The 18,709-nt window shown below is 32.1% G+C and overlaps 1 protein-coding gene across 1 annotated transcript in view; it reads left to right on the top strand.

Moving 5' to 3' along the window:
• Positions 1–382: 382 nt before the first annotated feature.
• Positions 383–18,709, top strand: part of LOC145276847 (putative peptidylglycine alpha-hydroxylating monooxygenase 1) — a 132,127-nt gene continuing 113,800 nt past the window's right edge. The window contains exon 1 of the mRNA XM_080128210.1: positions 383–869. The gene's annotated coding sequence lies outside the window, so the exon portion shown is untranslated. The remainder of the gene's footprint in view (positions 870–18,709) is intronic.

Raw genomic sequence — 18,709 nt, 5'->3', positions numbered from 1 at the left:
GTCTAACTTTACCCTCGTCATGGGGGAGGGTGCAAGTAAAACTATATGCTTATTAATACTGATTATTTTTTCCTAATAAATAAAAATGAAGTGTAGTATCTGTTCTGATGCTACATTTAAGTTAATTTGTCCTCGGTCAATGGAGTGGAAACCCTCTATACTAGAACAATTATTATTTTTGGTCCCTACCAGAGTGCCCCTTTTGCCTTTTTTTGGGGGGAGGGGGCTGTTTTCCCCCCACATTAAAAACGACCTCGGGCCACATTTTGCTTTCGTGGAGAAGCAAATAAATACAAATAAATAAAAACGAAAATGATAAAAATTAAAGACAAAGAATCTAAAGATGAAAAAATAGGAAGAGACCAAAATAGCTCTTTCCCTTGAAAACGACGGACAGATAAGAAAATAAGCACTCCTCTTGAGTATAGCATTTTAACAATCTTAGTTTCTCTTCTTCTCAGCTTCCACCTTTATCCACACTTACTAGTACTACAAATAATGACGCCCCCCCCCCCACACCGTCTCTGTTTAGCGTTTTTCTTTTCTTTAGTATTCTTCCGTTGCAAGTCCCAACGCCTACTCATACTAAATGCTCGCAGTATCGATCACTCTCGCATGGACGGCGGTTGTTCTGTTGCTTTGGTAACGAGTCTTCCTCCCCTTTTACGAAAATCGATAAGAGAAGAAGAAAAAGAGGAGGAAGAAGAAGAGAATCGCAGAATCGCAAATGCGTAACACAATACCGTATTCTACGATTGGGAACCTGCTTACACCTACGTGTTTATCATCAAAGCAAAACATTAATTTAATGAGAAAGAACTGACTAAAACGGACATTTCACTTAAATTCATTGTTAACCGATTGACAAGGTGAGTCTGGTCTTTTTCTACTTTCATTTTTTTGTCTTGAGGTGAATGCCATCGGTTTCTGAATTCCATATGGAACCTTTGGTATGGAATTTATTTATTTATTTTTATAAGACGGCGAAAACAACACAAAATGAATGATTAATTATTTTTGTTTAATCAGTAAATATTTAGATATCATTGGTCATTTTCACGTCTTGTTATCTTTTTCTTCATTCATTTTTTTCACAGAATGAATGTTTTATGACAAACACAGTAACGTGCAAAAATAACACATCTTTCAAACATTGGAAATTGTTGAATAGTGAACAGATAAAAATTAAATATCTAATTTTGGTTTCCATTTAAAAGACGAAAATTATTAAATGAAATGGGATGGCAATAAAAAGTCTATTTCTAAAATTTGAGCACTTGTCAAAACGTCTGGAAGAAAAAAGAAACGGTTGAATTTGACGCACATTTATTTATTTATTTATTTATTTTTAGATTGAAAATGCGAACTGAGAAACAAATTGGAGGGGGGGGGAGAATTTGTGGAAACAAAAACAAAAAGAAAAAGAAGCAAATTAATGACATACGTTTTGGAACAAAATATCAGTTATAATGAACTGAACCAGTGAACGAACCACACTTTATCTTTTCTGTCCTATTTGGTCAGTGAAAAGGACTGAAAGAGAAATCCTTGTACCTTAGGGGCAATTTTTAATTTTTTCCCAATCAAGTTTCAAATAATCAATAATTTAAGTTTATTTATTTCAGTATAATATGCAGTTTGTTTTACATTTTTTAGGCACACATTTTTATTTATTTTGAGGAAACGTTTGTGCTGATACATTTATGTTAAAACATTTGTATTAAACTAGAAATGCTTTTGTAGTTTCGAAATGTAGTTATAAAAATGTTATTTCGAAATGTAGTTATAAAAATGTTATTTCGAAATGTAGTTATAAAAATGTTATTTCGAAATGTAGTTATAAAAATGGTATTTCGAAATGTAGTTATAAAAATGTTATTAAAATATTTTTTAAAAATTAGCAAGAATAAACAATTGTAATTTTACATGACTTTACATGAATAATTCCTGAAGAAGTGAATGTTTGTTTGTCTTTTAACGTTTTAGAATTTATCACACACACACACACACACACACACACACACACACACACACACACACACACACACACACACACACACACATGCGCGTGCACACACACATATGCGCACACGCACACGCACACACACACACACACACACACACACACACACACACACACACACACACACACACACACACACACACACACACACACACATGTTCTGAAACTGGATTTAACATGCTTAAATACCCTCCACTTTATAATAAAAGGAGCAATGTGTAAATAATATCCTTTTCGTCATATGAAAGTCTGGGTGAAGGGAGAACGCAAATCTGCTTCCATAATCTAAGGTTTTCTCCCTCTCCTCCCTCGTTTTTTGGGCGTTTTCGCATTTCTTTAAGTTAGCCACCATTGTTCTCGCTCAATTTCATTTCACACCATTTCAATTGCGCTAACGTTTTTTATTTTCCTAACACCCGGCATCATTTTTTTTTTTAATATCACGATGTCCTTCCCACCTTTCAATAATCAAAGAAAAAATATTCAAAGAAGAAAAAATAAAAAAAAGTAAAACCAAAAGTTTTCTTTAGGTCATCGGAAATGACGTGCACATTTTTTAACTCGCAATAATTTAGTTCTATCCTATTAAAAAAGCATTGGAAAATTTTGCATTGTAAACTAAATAGCAAGCCAGACAATCCCACCGTCTGTAAATTCGTAAATGAATTTTCCATTTAAATTAAAAGATTCATTTTTTTAAGCATAAGATGTAATTATCAAGTTAAAACAAAATTGTTATGCATTTCATGGAAAAATATAAATATATCCTCTTCAAAAGTTAGACACGTTTTGAACTAAGAATTGTTTGTTCTTTTCCTGTGAATACTTTTCTTCATGTTTAAGTACCAGTAGCGTTGTTTAACATATCCACAGGTGTTTCTTTATTTCGATTACGTCATAGTTCGATTTAGAAATTTTGAGAAATTGATTCTCGTTAACTATTTATTTGAGAATTCGACATTTTCTTATGAGTTTCTTGACATAATTTCATGTCATCGATCACTATTCTCTCTTCATTTATAAAATATGTTTTCTATGACATCAACAGCAACAAATTCAAATATTAGACATTTTCTTTTTTTAACTTAATATTACCATATTGTGTGAAGAAGCACAAATCTATTATAAATGACTTTTGGCATCCATCTTGTTTTCGTTTAGATTTGAATTTTTTTCTTGTTTAATTAATAATTCATGTTATTTCTAATTTGTGTTTCATCCTGTCTATATTAAGTGATAGATTGTAAATACATAGAAGTAGAGGGGAGGGGGGCAAGGGCGTGTGTCCCTGCAATTTTGTATATTTTTTCATAGCCGTGAAAAAAAATCAAATTAAATGATGTTTGATAATTACCAGCTTTTTAATTTTTTTCATTAATCACAATTTTACTCTTGTGTTTAATTCGTAAAATTACTATGAAGATTCAAAAAGACATCATCAACCTGAGGTGACAACTTGATTTATCACAAATTCAAACAACTCATGAAATACAGGAGACTGATCTGTGCTGAGATGCATTATTGTTGAATACTGAACAAACTGACCAAATTTTTCAAGGAAAAGCAATTATTGAATAGTTTTATAAGAGTAGAAGCAAGTTCTGGAATGTTATCAGGACTGGTTACTTTACTGATATTAAGGTTCTTGATAAGTTAAAAACACCCAGAAAAGATATATAGATATCACTTAGTATATTTTTAGCCATAGGAGAAATTCTGGACCTAGATGACTCTGATCACTAACTGTGGAATTTAATTAAAAAATACTTTTCCGTGTTTGGATTTGTCAGATGCTGAGGAAAATCATTTCTGGCTCAGTAAGTATGGTTGGTTGAAATAGATGTTTTAGATCTGTTCACTACCCTGTTTGTTATTCTCCAGAACTGCTCAGCAAATCTGGATTTAGCAGATTGGGTATACGACTCGCTTGCATTTCGTATATTTGCAGCAGTTGCGAGCAGTTACAAAAGTAGCTTTGGTTTCAGGGCAGCTATTTCATTTATCGCAATTGAAATAGTGGTTTCTGTAAGTAACGACAGAGCACACTTAGGAGTGTACCATGGCTGGCCGTTTGGTTTGTTAGAATTTTTAGAGGATCTGAAACTCTCAATATAAGTGAAAAACAATCAGATATATCAGAGGCATCACAAGGCATATCCGTTTTTTCTGAAAATAAAATGTAGCAGAATTTCAAAATCAACCCACAAATATTAATATGTTCTGTGATGAAAAAGGATATTAATGGAAACAAGTGATCAGAAGAACTCAACAGAGATAGAACAGTACACTGTTCAGGTCAAGTTGTTAGAAAAAAGATCCAGAAGGCTTGCAAACGATTTGTCAGCATCAGGTATGGGAATGAATTTGTCAATATTTCTTCATCATCAGTTGGAATAGAACAACCATTCTATGGTATAAATATTAAAGTCCGGATGTGAATTTTAGTAGAATAATAAATTAAATGAATTAAACAGACAGGATGTTGTCATTTTTTGTGTCGGAACAACGAAGACTATCTGATCATCCTGTAGGGTGGAGTGGGGGGGGGGAGTCATCATCAGTGAGTGCGGAAATGGTTGATAAGCCCAATCTTTGCTTGAAAAGTTCGATTGCAAGGAATCGTAGATGTCGAGTGCTTCAAAACATTGTTTTTCCTATTCTTTCTGCACTTTTCTGCAGCAACTTTTCGGTTTCTTTCATATTTGCGGGCACTGTCAAGAACAGCAACCTGCTACTTGCTTCTATCTAAAACTGTCTACTCCCATGATGACGGATCAACATTGAAGGCCTTCAGCGATGCTTTCAGAGTGTCTTTAATTCATTTTCTCTGGCCGCCATGGAAATGCTTGCCAGCAAACAGAAGATCTTGGGCAGTTTATAGTCTGGCATGCGGGCTACATGACCAGCCTAGCAAAGCTGAACCTTCATCAGGATAGTGGGGATGCTTGGGAGTTCAGCACGAGTGAGGACTTCTGTGTCTGGTATCCTTTCCTGCCAGCCTATGTCAAGCAGTTTCCTTAGTCTGGTGGTGTTGAAGTGATTTAATTTTCTAGTGTGCTGTTGGTAGACAATCCATGATTCGCATCCATAGAGTAAGTTGATGAGTATGACAACTTTATAGACTTTGATCTTTGTCATGGAGGTGATGCCTCTTCTATCTCATGCATTCTTGTGGAGTCTGCCAAACACAGTGCTTGCTTTAGTGAGTCTGGTGTTGATTTCATCGTCAATGACTACATTGCAAGAGAGCACTTGTCAACCACATTGAGCCCCCCCCCCCCCGATGAAAATGTTGGGTTCTCCCAAGAGTTTGTCCCTGAGAATATGTTTGCACTATACTTCATGTTTGCCACAGAGATTTAAGTTAAGGACACAATCATCAGCAACAGAAAGTCATTTACGGTATCTGTTGCAACCCTGGATTTTGCTTGTAGCTTCCCGAGGTTGAAAACTGATCCATCAAATCTGTACTTGATTTCAATGCCTACATCAGCCTCTCTGAAGGCATTCATCAGCATCGCAGAGAACAGGAATGAGCCAAAGCACACCTGTTTCACTCCATTTGTGACTTCCAAAGGGCCAGAAGTCTCCCCACGATCTTGCACTCTGGTCAATTTTTGTAGTGATTTGCTTAATGGCCCTAATTCTATCATTGTGAGGACAATAAAGAATAAACACGAAAGAGATGCAGTGAACAAAAGCAAAATTTGAGATATCCCTACCACATGGAAAACCATCCCTGATATAAGTATAAAATACATGTCCATGTCAATTTTGAAGAGTGTGTTTCAAGATCATGCTAGAATAACTTATAATCTTATTGAAATCATTCAGTGTCAGTTTCATACAGAAACAAGTCAGATTTGGTCTCATAAAAAAGGATTTCAACCTCTGGACACAGGTCACAAATTTTGGTAAAGTAGATTTGATAATAGGGATTCATGTTATTGTGGAACTGCATTTACATTTATTTACAAAATTTTCATTATGAAAATTTGTTTGTTAGGTTGATTTCTTTTATGGTAAATCAATGTTTTGCTTATTTATGTTTCCCAGGATTACTGGTAGTTGCATTTTTATCTCACAACAAAATATTATTTGTAAGTGTATTTGCAAAATTACATCCAAAATTACCCAAGAGTGTGTTCAAAATTATCTGTAAAAATTCTATTTGTTTTTAAAATAAAGAAGTTATAGGGTTCTTATTTTTTAAATTTGCAGCTGATTTGATGAAGTTTACTAAACGAAGTTGGCTTAAAGCAAAGAAAAACCAAAATAGTCTTTGGAATGCAAGATAACTTGAGCATATAAATTGAACATTTAATGATCACACACTTCCTAATCATCATACAATAATAATCACCAAGCTGTGGACCAGATGTTATAATCTTTTTTAAACATTAAAAAAAGAAATATTTACCCCACCCACCTCACAAATTGATATCCAAGAAATTACATAAATGTAAAGAAACAAAAACGAAAGAAGTTGGTTAACTGTAGGCACGGCCGAAACAGAAGGAGGGAGTAAGTATTTTTTGACAAAGTCTCTCTTTAAAAATCTACCAAAAATCAAGTAATTATCCAATCAATATACAAATTTCACCGATTATTAAGTAAAGAATGAACTTAATAACGGTGTACTTTTTTTCATAATCGATGTTTACATATATATAATTTACCTACAACCCCCCTCTTTATTTGTGGTTACAAATATACTTACAATAATTAGCCAGAACTGAACAAAATATATTGTATTGTGGGGAGGGTGAGGATTGTAGATAAAAAAAACAACTGTGCACATATCAGATTTTGGGGTTAAAAATCCGAATTTTGAATTTTGTTTAATTTTTCATTCATTGTGTTTTGAAGTGTGAAATTCATTGAATATGTTAATAATAATTATTATCAATCAAATTAGCAAAAAAAAATTATACATTTTCATTATTTTATGAAGAATACTACTTTTAAATTTTCGAAAAATGAATTAATAATTTTCTTTTAGTGAGCCCAATATTGCTAATATACCATTAAATAGGAAATACTTTGATAAGTCAATACCAAAAAAGAAAAAATCGACTATGCATTTTGTTGCAAAGCCGATAATTTGTTTCGGTAATTTGTTGTTACGTTATATTGCCTCATCTATAATAAGACTTGCACGCAGTTGTTATCTCCCCCTTTTCCTTTTTGCTGTGATTTGCACTTGACTTAGTTTAAAGTGTGGGGTCTTTTGCATCTACCACATTCTCTCATCCAGAAACACTTGATCCTGATGGCAAGACAGGGTCATGATGACCAAGCGTGATACTAGATGCAGGAGTTATCTTCAACACATATAACTTATGAAAAAAGAATTAAACCGTTATAAAGTTGAATCTTCACTTAATCATCAAAACAAACGTTAAAAATGCATGGAAATCTACAGGACTAAATAAATTTGTTTTGTCTTGTAAAGGCTACTGTAGTTTCTTCCAAACTATCATTAAATTTTGGATTTTTTAATTTCGCCATGCAAAATCTATAGAGTGAGATAAAAGATGGAATTATTATAAATTCAGATACTTATAATATTTTTGCATATTCTGATCCTAAATAGACAAAAAGAAATTAATTGGTTCAAAAACCTTTTTAAAAAAATTTTCAAATGTTTTATTCATCGAGACAAAAATGGCGGTGAATGGTGTTAAAAATAAAAAAAATTTAGAATTTAAAATTCTATTAAAAACAGAAGAAAAAGTTTTATATTATTCTGCTTTTCATAAGACAGTTGCTCAAGAATAATGGATTTGGATAGATTTTAAATTATTTTAAAAAAACACAATTTCGTTTTTCTTCCATTTTTTGGCCGTGCCTAGTTATCAGTTTCGGTTGATTGAACAGTAAAGTCTTAAATCATCTTTTGTTTATTTATTTTTATTTACTGGCACTTTGTTGCAGGCTAAAAAAGTATGATCTCTATTATTTTTTAAGTTAGTAAATCTGTAGCCTTACACCCCTTCTCCAAAAAATGGCCTGCAATAATGGATGTTAACAAAAACAAAAACAAACATTTTTTATAATTTAGAATTGAGATGAAATAATCAGATAATCACTCATTTCCAGCCTATCATACGTTAAAAGCTACCCACTTCTGGGTCAGATATACACCAATCAAATAATTTATTTCTTGGTGTCTTTGAGGAAAGGGTTAACAAATTTTGTACATTTTTAGTATGCAAATTTGTATTAAAAAAAACTTAAAAAACGTTAGTATAAAAATATGTGATAGTTAAAAACTATAAAAAAAATAAAACGCTGAAGAATTTTGTTTGCAAATGTCTACATATGTACATTCAAATATCATTTAAAACTTATTTTCATTATTATTGATGATCTTTAATAGTGGCGTTACTGGTGTGCTGGTGTTGTCCAGGAAAAGTGATTAGCTGAAGAAACTAAAAAAAAAAAAAAAATGGACTGAAACATCCACATTTAACTCACTAGGCCCTTCAAATATGGATTTGGCAGATCCAATGCTATTTAGGTCTGTTATTAAGAAATTTGACTGATTTTAAATATAAATTCTATGAGATTGTAAAATTGACATGAGATTATTCAGTTCTGCTCAAAGAGGCATAATAATATCTATATAAATAAAACATTAAATGTATGCATGTGTGTTTGTAAATATTTGTTAATATTTTTACCTTTACCTGACACAGCTAGCATCTTAAGGCTGCTTCATGCCAAATTTGGTGTAATTCTGTCAAGTAGTTTAATCTATAAACTCTTAAACTACCGGTTACAACACATTGAAATTAATAAGAAATAGTAATCATACACAAAGGACGATTTATAACGAGTAAAATCTTTGTTTTGATGGATGAATAACGCATACAGAAATATGTTGGCAAATTGAAATGCAAAAATGTCCATTTCAACTTGTTGACATATTTCTATTACTTTTGTGAATGCATAAATTAATGCATAGCTTGAAGTGGTTTAATTTTAAATCTTTCTTATCTATCTGTCGATAGCTCAAACACTAGGGAACGCAGCTGGAGAACCAAATTTGTTGTTTCGCTTCTAACTCATGGCATCCAAATCATTATTTAAAAATTTTTTTTAAATCAATACTATATATCAAGTTCAATATGATATTCATTATAGAATTGGCTCTGTAATAATAAATACAAAATCTACATGAACTAAAATATATTTAAGCATATTTTACGACCGGGCAAGACCCCCCCCCAAGCTAAAATTAAATAAATTCTACCAATTGTTTTTAACTCATAAGTGTTTATTGTTTGTTCAGTGTTGTTATAGTAGCAGTAGTATAAATTTATCAGTCTTCGTACAACTCTTTTGACAACAGTGCTTCATGCTAAAACTTAGTATATTTTATTTCAATAGTTTTTAACTCATAAGTATTCATCATCATCATCAGTAGTAGTAGTAATAATGGAACTAATATCTACATTAATAGTAGTATGAGAATATTAACACCCTATGACACATCCAACATGCCAAAGGTGCTTCATGTCAAATTTGATGCAAATCTGTGCAATAATTTTCGAGCTTATATATGTTTATTGCTTTTAGTATTAGTAATGAAGTCAGTGGTAGTGTCAACAATTTACCTTTACCTAACACAACTATCATTTTAAGGATGCCTCATACCAAATTTGGTGTTAAGTTAAATTTTCTGTTAAGTAGTCTTGGAGCCATAAATTATTAACAGGTACAAAAGGAACAAAATAGAGATGATTCAGAAGACATCTACGCACAGAGAACATTTTTTGTTTGGAAAATACGTATGAATCCACATTTCCTTCAGAGTCAAATGAAAGTTTAGTTTTAATGATGATTGTTTGTCTTGTGGTTCTTGTTAAACGAACCACAAAAGAGTATTTTGTATTTTGCAGAGTTGACATAAAAAATGAAATTCCTTTTTTTTTCTGCTGTGGGCGAATGACTGCTTTTGAAGTTGCTTGTGAAAGGAACAATTACAGAATTCTTTTATTTTATCTATCACTACCACTACCATCACGACCACCACCACTGCCACCACCACAAAGACTATTTTCACTGATATTTAAATATTTTCAGGATTGCAAATACCAACGAATTTTTAGCATAAAAAAATGCAGTCATTTGATATCTTTAGAATCTCTGAACAATGTTTAAAAAAATAATCCTTCTTATTTTTTTTTCACACAATCTCTAAACCTACAGTGTATGTGCCAGCAGTGGTGCAGTGTACAATTACTGAGCTGGAGAAATAACAAAAAATAAAACTGGTTTCTAGAAAAGAGTACAACAAGAATTTAATTGCTAAAAGGGAATTTAGCTAAGATTAATTATAATCTTAAACACAGTAATTATTGCATCAATTTTATTGTAACGTGTGTATCTAATGGCTAAGATTTTAAGACCTTTAAAAATCAATGGTTTTTTATTTAAAAAATAACTATAAATTAAAATATATATATATATATATATATATATATATATATATATATATATATATATATATATATATATATATATATATATATATAAACAGTAATATAGATACACATGTTTCACTCTTCTACAGCCCAGAAGCATAGCTTGAGTGTTCTAGGGCTTGAACCTCGAACTATAGATTCTATATGTGAGTGCATATACCATCATTCTACGAGCCCCTACTGAAATTATGTGTTAATTGTTATCGCTTTTAAAGTTATTTTGATGCTGTTGTTATTGTTAATTTTTTAACAATAATTAAATATTCATTATTACTATCTCCTTCCTTATATATATATAAATATATAAAAATATATAATCTCGGCAGTAGAATGAAAAGCATATCTTATTTTTCTTTTATTAATATTATTGGAATTTTTTCCTTGTACACAGTTTTGTGAAGTTTTCCATGGATTTCTGCCTTTGGATTATTATGGACCATCTTCTACCAATTACGGGATTTTTGGATTTTACTTGTGCAAATGGAAATTCAATTAACTTTCTTGAAATTATATATTTGGCTTTTACCGTCACTGGATTATTTATCTTCCACCAGACTATCCATTCATGTGTAATCACCTTTTTCTTCACCATATTCCCTCTGCTTCACTTTTTTTGTTTTCAAGTAAGATCTTTGACTTACTTGTTTCATCAAATACATTTGCATGCAAAATCCGATCCTGCATTTTGCTAATAACTACCCTCTGATGAGAAGGAAAGTATTTCTTCGAAACTCCGCAGATTAAGGGCTATCCACTTATCTAGTGTTTCTTTTTCAGATTAAATAACTCATTTCAAAGTGTTTTTTAACATGTTTTATTAACTGTTTGCTCGTATATATATATATATATATATATATATATATATATATATATATATAAGTCATAAACAGACTGACTGTTTCGCTGTATCACAGCTCCTCAGTGTGGCTAGACTAGAACCCATTCCACACACACACACACATATATATATGTAACGCCTCCGTGCAGCTCAGCTCAGGTGCATAGGCTCGTGATTGAAATGCACCTCTAGCCGATACCTGTAGCGTTACCCGTGGTTTCGTCTAGTAGTCGAATTCGTCTTCGAGTCGTCGTCAGTCTCCTTCCGGTTCTGCTTTCAAATCAGCTTCCAACCATCACCTGGGCTATCGGAGAAATATATTGCATTCACAACGGCGTTCCAATCAAAGAAAAGAAAGTCAAAACTTAATTGGTTTTCTTAACATAGAATTGATTATTGATTTATGAAAGTATGATAGGTCAGGAAAAGGAAGGGTTGTAAAGAAATAGCTTCGAATTTGGGGATATCAAAACCAAAGCAAAATATGATGAAAGTAAAAATAAAATAGATAAACCCCATAATTTATTATACCATACCTGTTCACACTGAAACACTTATCACAATATTCTGTGGATCTATATTAAAAAACCTTGTTAAACTTTGTGACATATTTCCATTCTATGGAGGTCAGGTGCGAATGAACACCCCATAATTTTATTATACCATATTTCTTCAAACTGAAACATAATTATCAAAATATACTTACGCAGATAAGGGTCTACTTCACAAGATTTCCAGCTACGGTATAACTGGAAATGTTTTCTCAATCATTAAATCATTTCTCTCCGATAGGCTCATAAGAGTAGTGGTAGATGGACAAAAATTGGAGGCCTGCAATATAAATGCTGGAGTCCCTCAGGGGTCCATACTGGGTCCAACTCTCTTCCTGATCTACATCAATGATCTCCATAAACACATACTTAAATCATTCGTTGACATCTATGCTGATGACACGACCATCTACGGCAACACATCAAAGGCTGTAAATGACAAAGTTCTCTCTGATTCTCTCTCCTCTGATCTCGAGCGCATGGTTCAGTGGGGGAAGATGTGGCTGATTACCTTTAATGCATCCAAAACCAAACTCCTATCCTTACATCATGAACGCTCTGATCCCCATCTGGCATCAATTGGGATGGATGGCTCTCGTCTGCGTGAGACCCCGTGTTTTGACAAGCTTCTGGGTTTGACCTTTACTCCTGATCTGAAATGAACACGTACATCAAGTCTGTTGCCAAGGTCGCTGGAAAGATGGTGGGATCCTTCTACCGCTCCAGAAGATATCTCACTACTGATGCAATTCTCTATCTATATAAAAGCCAAGTACGTCCAAGGATGGAATACTGTTGCTATATCTGGGCAGGAGCTGCTAAAAACAGCCTATCCTGCCTTGACAGAGTACAAAATAGACTTCGTGGCTTAGTGGGGGATGCCCTTTTCTCTACCCTGCAACCTCTCCCCACAGAAGAGACGTTGCGAGCCTATCCTTGTTTTATCGTTATTTCCATGGCAGGTGCTCGTCTGAACTCCAATCTCTGGTCCCCCCTCGCCAATCTTTCACGAAAAACACCCGTCTAGCTGAATCCACTGTGAAAAATTTCCCCCACTCTATATCTGTGCCTAAATCAAAACGCGGATTCCATGAACAAAGCTTCTTTCTTAGAACTGCACGCCTGTGGAACTCTGTTCCGTCTGCCTGCTTCCCACCGGACTACAACTTGGATGTCTTCAAGTCCAATGTTAACAAATTCCTAATGAACCGCCCCCTTAAGTAAACACTTCATCAAATCTCAACACTAACGTAATGTACTTGCAATAACCCTTATCCCTGAGTGGCTTCCGGGCCTTGATAAGTGGTGATCACTGTGTAAAAAAGAAAAAAAAAAAAAAAAAAGATATGAAAAGTTTTTATTAAAGTTTGTGCCTATTTCCATTTCATGGAGGCCAGGCGCGAACGCAGACCCCACAATTTTATTATACCATCCCTATTTAAGTTAAAACATACTTATCAAAGTATTCTTATCAAAAACACTTGTAAACGTTTTTTTTTTTTTTAATTTTTTAATCTTTTATTTCCATACTTTGTGGACCAGGTGTGAATGCAGACCCCACAATTTTAATGAACTACTGTTCTGCCAGATCAAACGTACCCATTCCTGTGTCTCGATACATCTTCTATCATTATATGTGATCAGTTTTTTAAAATAGTCAACCATGTAGGAGCCTATTCGTGACCACACACACACACACACACACACACACACACACACACACACACACACACACACACACACACACACACACACATATATATATGAAATTAAAAAAAACAACTTTATTTAAATCAAGGATTTTTTATTATTCCAAGTAAGACAAAGAATACTTTAGAAATTTTTTCTCCTTATCCTGTAGAGTTTCGATGCCTACCATCTCTTCAGAGGAGAAAATATTAGCAAATAGATATAACGGTATTCGCCCTATTTGCTAAAGACATGGAAAATCATAATCAAAAATTGATTAAATAGAAGTCACAAAGCAGGGGAAATTGAAGAAAAGGATATAAAGGTTTAGTTCCAAATTGTGCGGTAAAATCCAAGGTATCTGTCTTTTAAAACAGTGAGGTAATGAGATCCAAGCTGTATCTGGTGTAATCCACATCAAAGAGTAGAAGTCCAAGTTAGGCATATTTCTGGAGTATTCACCGGCCTATAAAGAAGAAATACTCCATGGCAAAACTAAAGTAAATTATAAATATTAAAGAATTAATATTTGTAAAGTAATTTCAACCAGATGTAAAAGCTCGATAAAACCAAATAGGAGATACAGCTTATAATAAGAACTGATGAGAAGGAAAGTATTTCTTCGAAACTCCGCGGATTAAGGACAAGTGGATACACTTATTTAGTGTTTCCTTTTTAAAATTAAATATGTTTTTAACTCTTTTTCAAAGTGATTTTTAACATGTTTTATTAACTACTTGTTCTATATATATATATATATATATAGATGTTATTTATTTATTCTTGTTCGCGATACTTTTTGAATGAATTCAATTATTTATATTTAAGTGCATTTTTACCTCAATGCGAGTTGGGAATAATTTTCCCTTTTACCCACACATATATATACCGCTTACCCACACATATATATACCGCTTACCCACACATATATATACCGCTCCCCATGTGTGGTACCCACACATGGGGAGCAGTATATATATTGTTTAAAATATAATTATCCACTTGACACGTGTTTCGTCATCTATGACTCATCAGAGTGGCTGAATCTAGCGATATATATATATATATATATATATATATATATATATATATATATATATAACTACTTCATTTACTCACATAAAATTAATATATGAAAGTATAAATTTATGCGTAAACTTTAAGTATTTACTTCAAAAGTGCTCAATACGTAGGTAGAGCTAGTTAGTTAGTTATAAAATATATATGGCGATTAAGCTACACTGAATATTCCGTGTTTCATCCACTCTAGGATTCTTCAGGCTTATGTGCGAAGTTTTTGGTTGTCTATTATAAAATAGATAAACAAGAATATAACAAACTAATCACAGAAAACATTACAAAAAACTACAAAAAACTAGTTACAAACGAATGCGACTACATAGATATAATAAATACTGAAAGTAAACAAATTACCGATAAATTAAAAATTAGCGATAAAGTTGGCAAATTGAAACCTAGAGAGGCATACATTCTGCTTAAAGACCACAAATGGGACTTTAATAATAATCCCAGCACCCATTTGATAAACCCAACTAAACCAGAAATAGGTAGAATTAGCAAAACAATACTTTCTAGAGTAAACAAATTAATCAAACAAGACCTAGAACTAAACCAGTGGGCAGATACTGCTGAAGCAATCACCTGGTTTAAAAATATAGAAAACAAAAATAAATACGTTTATACAGTTCGACATCATAGACTTCTATCCTTCGATATCCAAAGAACTTTTTAACAATGCCCTAGAATTTGCCGAGGCATACACTGATATATCCTCAGAAGAAATCAACATCGTTAAAAAATGTAGAAAATCAGTTCTAATAAATAACAATAACCAATGGATAAAAACTAAAATGACAAATTTGTTTGATTTGGCGATGGGTGTCAGGGATTCTGCAGAGGCATCAGATCTTGTGGGATTATTCATTCTATATACCCTCACAAGCATATTTGATACTACGGATATCGACGAATATAGAGATGATGGACTAGCTATAATAAAAGACTCCAACAAAGTCAAGGGAAATAACTTTAAGAAAATCATACACAAGGAAATGAAAAAATTAGGCCTAAAAGCAGACGTATCAGCTAACATAAAAATAACAAACTTCCTTGATGTCGCGTTAAATTTAGATAAAAACATATGAACCCTATTTGAAAGATAACGCTACTCCAATACACATAAACCCTAAGTCCAACCACCCACCATCAATTATAAAACAGATTCCTAACTCGATCGTAAATAGACTCAGTAATAACTCAAGTGATGAAAATGCATTTAACAGATCAACCAATATCTATGAAACAGCCCTAAAAAATAGTGGATACAAAAATATCGACATCAAATATAAGCAACAAAACACCAATAACTATAATAAAATTAAAAATAGAAGAAAAAGAACTATAATTTGGTATACGGCCCCATACAATCAAATGTTAAAAACAAAACTTGGCAAGAAATTTCTAGATCTTATTGAAAAACACTTTCCCGCAACCAATCCCCTTACACAAAATCTTGAATAAAAATACCTTAAAGTTATCCTACAGCTGTTGTGAAAATTTAGAGATGATAATTAAAGCACATAATAACAAAATATTAAATAAAAACAATGTAAACAACAACAAAATAAACAATAAAAAAAGTAGACACCATGACAAAAATAAAACTAACACTAGCAGAAATAATAATAATAATAATAATAATAATAATAATAATAATAATAATAATAATAATAATAAACCAAACCCTGACAACAACAACCATACTAGAATAAAAATAAAAATACTAATAACGAACAAGATAAATGCAACTGTAGACACCATACAATCTGCCCAATTCAAAATAAATGTCTAACCAAAAGCGTAGTTTACTAGGCCACAATATTTGCGAAAGAAAACCCGAATAACAAGAAATATTGCGTAGGTATGACTTCCTTAGATTTCAAGCACAAAAGTACATTCAACAATAAAAAGCACCGTATGAAAACAACACTAGCAAATAAATACTGGGAACTCATGGAAAGCGGACATTCGCCAGCAGTCGAATGGAAAATAATAAAACAAACTACCATGTGTAGGGACCTAGATGACCCATGTATATTATGCCTTCATGAAAAATTTGCTATCCTGTACTTTAAAGAACCCCAACATCTATTAAACTGTAGATGAGAAATAGCAAACAATTGTGTTCACAGAATAAAATTTACTCTAGGATAGCGATACAAAATAATTTTAAAACTAACAAAAACAATAGAAAATAAACAAATAAATAAATTAAATAAATATGAATATGCATAAACTATCACACATATATGTATATATATATATATATATATATATATATATATATATATATATTTATATGTACATATATATATATATAAACTAACAAAAAAAATAAACTAACCTAAATTTGAAACAGGTCAAGAAACTAGATATCCAGGAAAAATAGAGCACACACAAAGGAATAGATCAACCAGAGGTCAAATAGACTTTTGTCCGGTAAGTGCATATTCATTGGCTGATAGGAAGGGTGCGGTGGATACTAGAAAGCTGATATGCTAACTAAAATCTCAATAGAAGGTGCGTATATAAAAACGACAGACAACCAAAAAATTTGCGCATAAGCCTGAAGAATCCTAGAGTGGATGAAACGTGGAATATTCAGTGTAGCTTAATCACCATATATATTTTATAACTAACTAACTAACTAACTAACTATATATATATATATATATATATATATATATATATATATATATATATTTAGTAAAATTGGTAATTAGTAAAAACCTGAAGAGAGTGCTCAATACTATTGCAGAGCAAATATGTGTTTTATTTTTTAATTATCATTTTATCTGTTCAGTTACACATGTTTCGGATGCCGGACCATGTTTACGATCCAGCAGCCTCATCTGTAAAGTCTGACGGGGCTGCTAGATCATAAACGTCCGGCATCTAAAACATATGTAACTGAACAGATAAAATGGTAATATATATATATATATATATATATATATATATATATATATTAGTGTTGGGACGATTAATTAGAATCGGAATCAGGAATCAGAAAAATCCAAACTTTTTAAGGTATCAGAATCCGTATTGGAATCGGAAAAATTATAGTCTAATTTCCGATTCCAAACCGATTCTTTAAAATTTTAAAACAAAAAAAAATGAAACAAGCACAAATTGTTTGTTTTTTTTTTTTATTAGAAATTGTTCCTTTACAAAATAAGACTGGAAATGAGTTATAAATCTCATTTACAGATTTAACATTGATTTGCAAAGTTTAATTTATTTTATTTATTGGTCATTTATAACTTGCCTATTGCCTTTGTAATCGTTTAGCATCTATTCGCTAAAATGTCTGTGTCCTTAGGGAGTTCATATGATTATTAAAAAGTATTAAATGCTTGGGGTGAGGTGGGGGGGGGGGTAATTTCGTTGGAGCCAACTGTACATTGGGTTGTCTGTCATCGGCTTCTTCTGAAATAATTAAAGTTTTATAGCACCTCGACTGTAGCAATTCTTATTCCAAGTATATTTGAAAACCCATTCCCAGATGTAGCTTCTCCAGACCTAATTTAATTTGTTTTTATTAATTTTTATTATAAGCAAAGTAAATATTCTAGAGTTCACTTGTCTATTCAATATCACAGACTTTAAAAAGTTTTTGCACCTATTTGATAAATGACCCTATGATGTCTATTAGAGTCTTCACAGTTTAATATGAAAGATTTAATATGATTGGAATTTTTTTTCTGACGCTGGTTTTGTCTTATCACTACATCATTTGAAATATTTCATGTTTCCTTATATTTTGTTTGGTGTTGATACAAGTGAAAATATACATGAAAATCTCACAAGTTTATCGGAGAGCAAACATTGAGAAGTTTGTTGCCTTTAAAAACACTTTCATTTACATTTAAACTACCCAAAACATATTAGATTCTACTTTTGTAGCCGATTATGTCTGGACACATTGAAACATTTTTTTAGAATTTAGAATGGGGATTCAGTTGTGCATATAAATATAATGTAAACTAATCTCATGTCGATACATTATAACTTTTTAAGCAGTTAAGTAATTTTA

The sequence above is a fragment of the Euprymna scolopes genome, chromosome 5 (assembly GCF_053919585.1).
Source record: "Euprymna scolopes isolate OS-2025 chromosome 5, ASM5391958v1, whole genome shotgun sequence".
Lineage (NCBI taxonomy): Eukaryota > Metazoa > Mollusca > Cephalopoda > Sepiida > Sepiolidae > Euprymna > Euprymna scolopes.
This window is presented reverse-complemented; position numbering and strand designations above follow the sequence as displayed.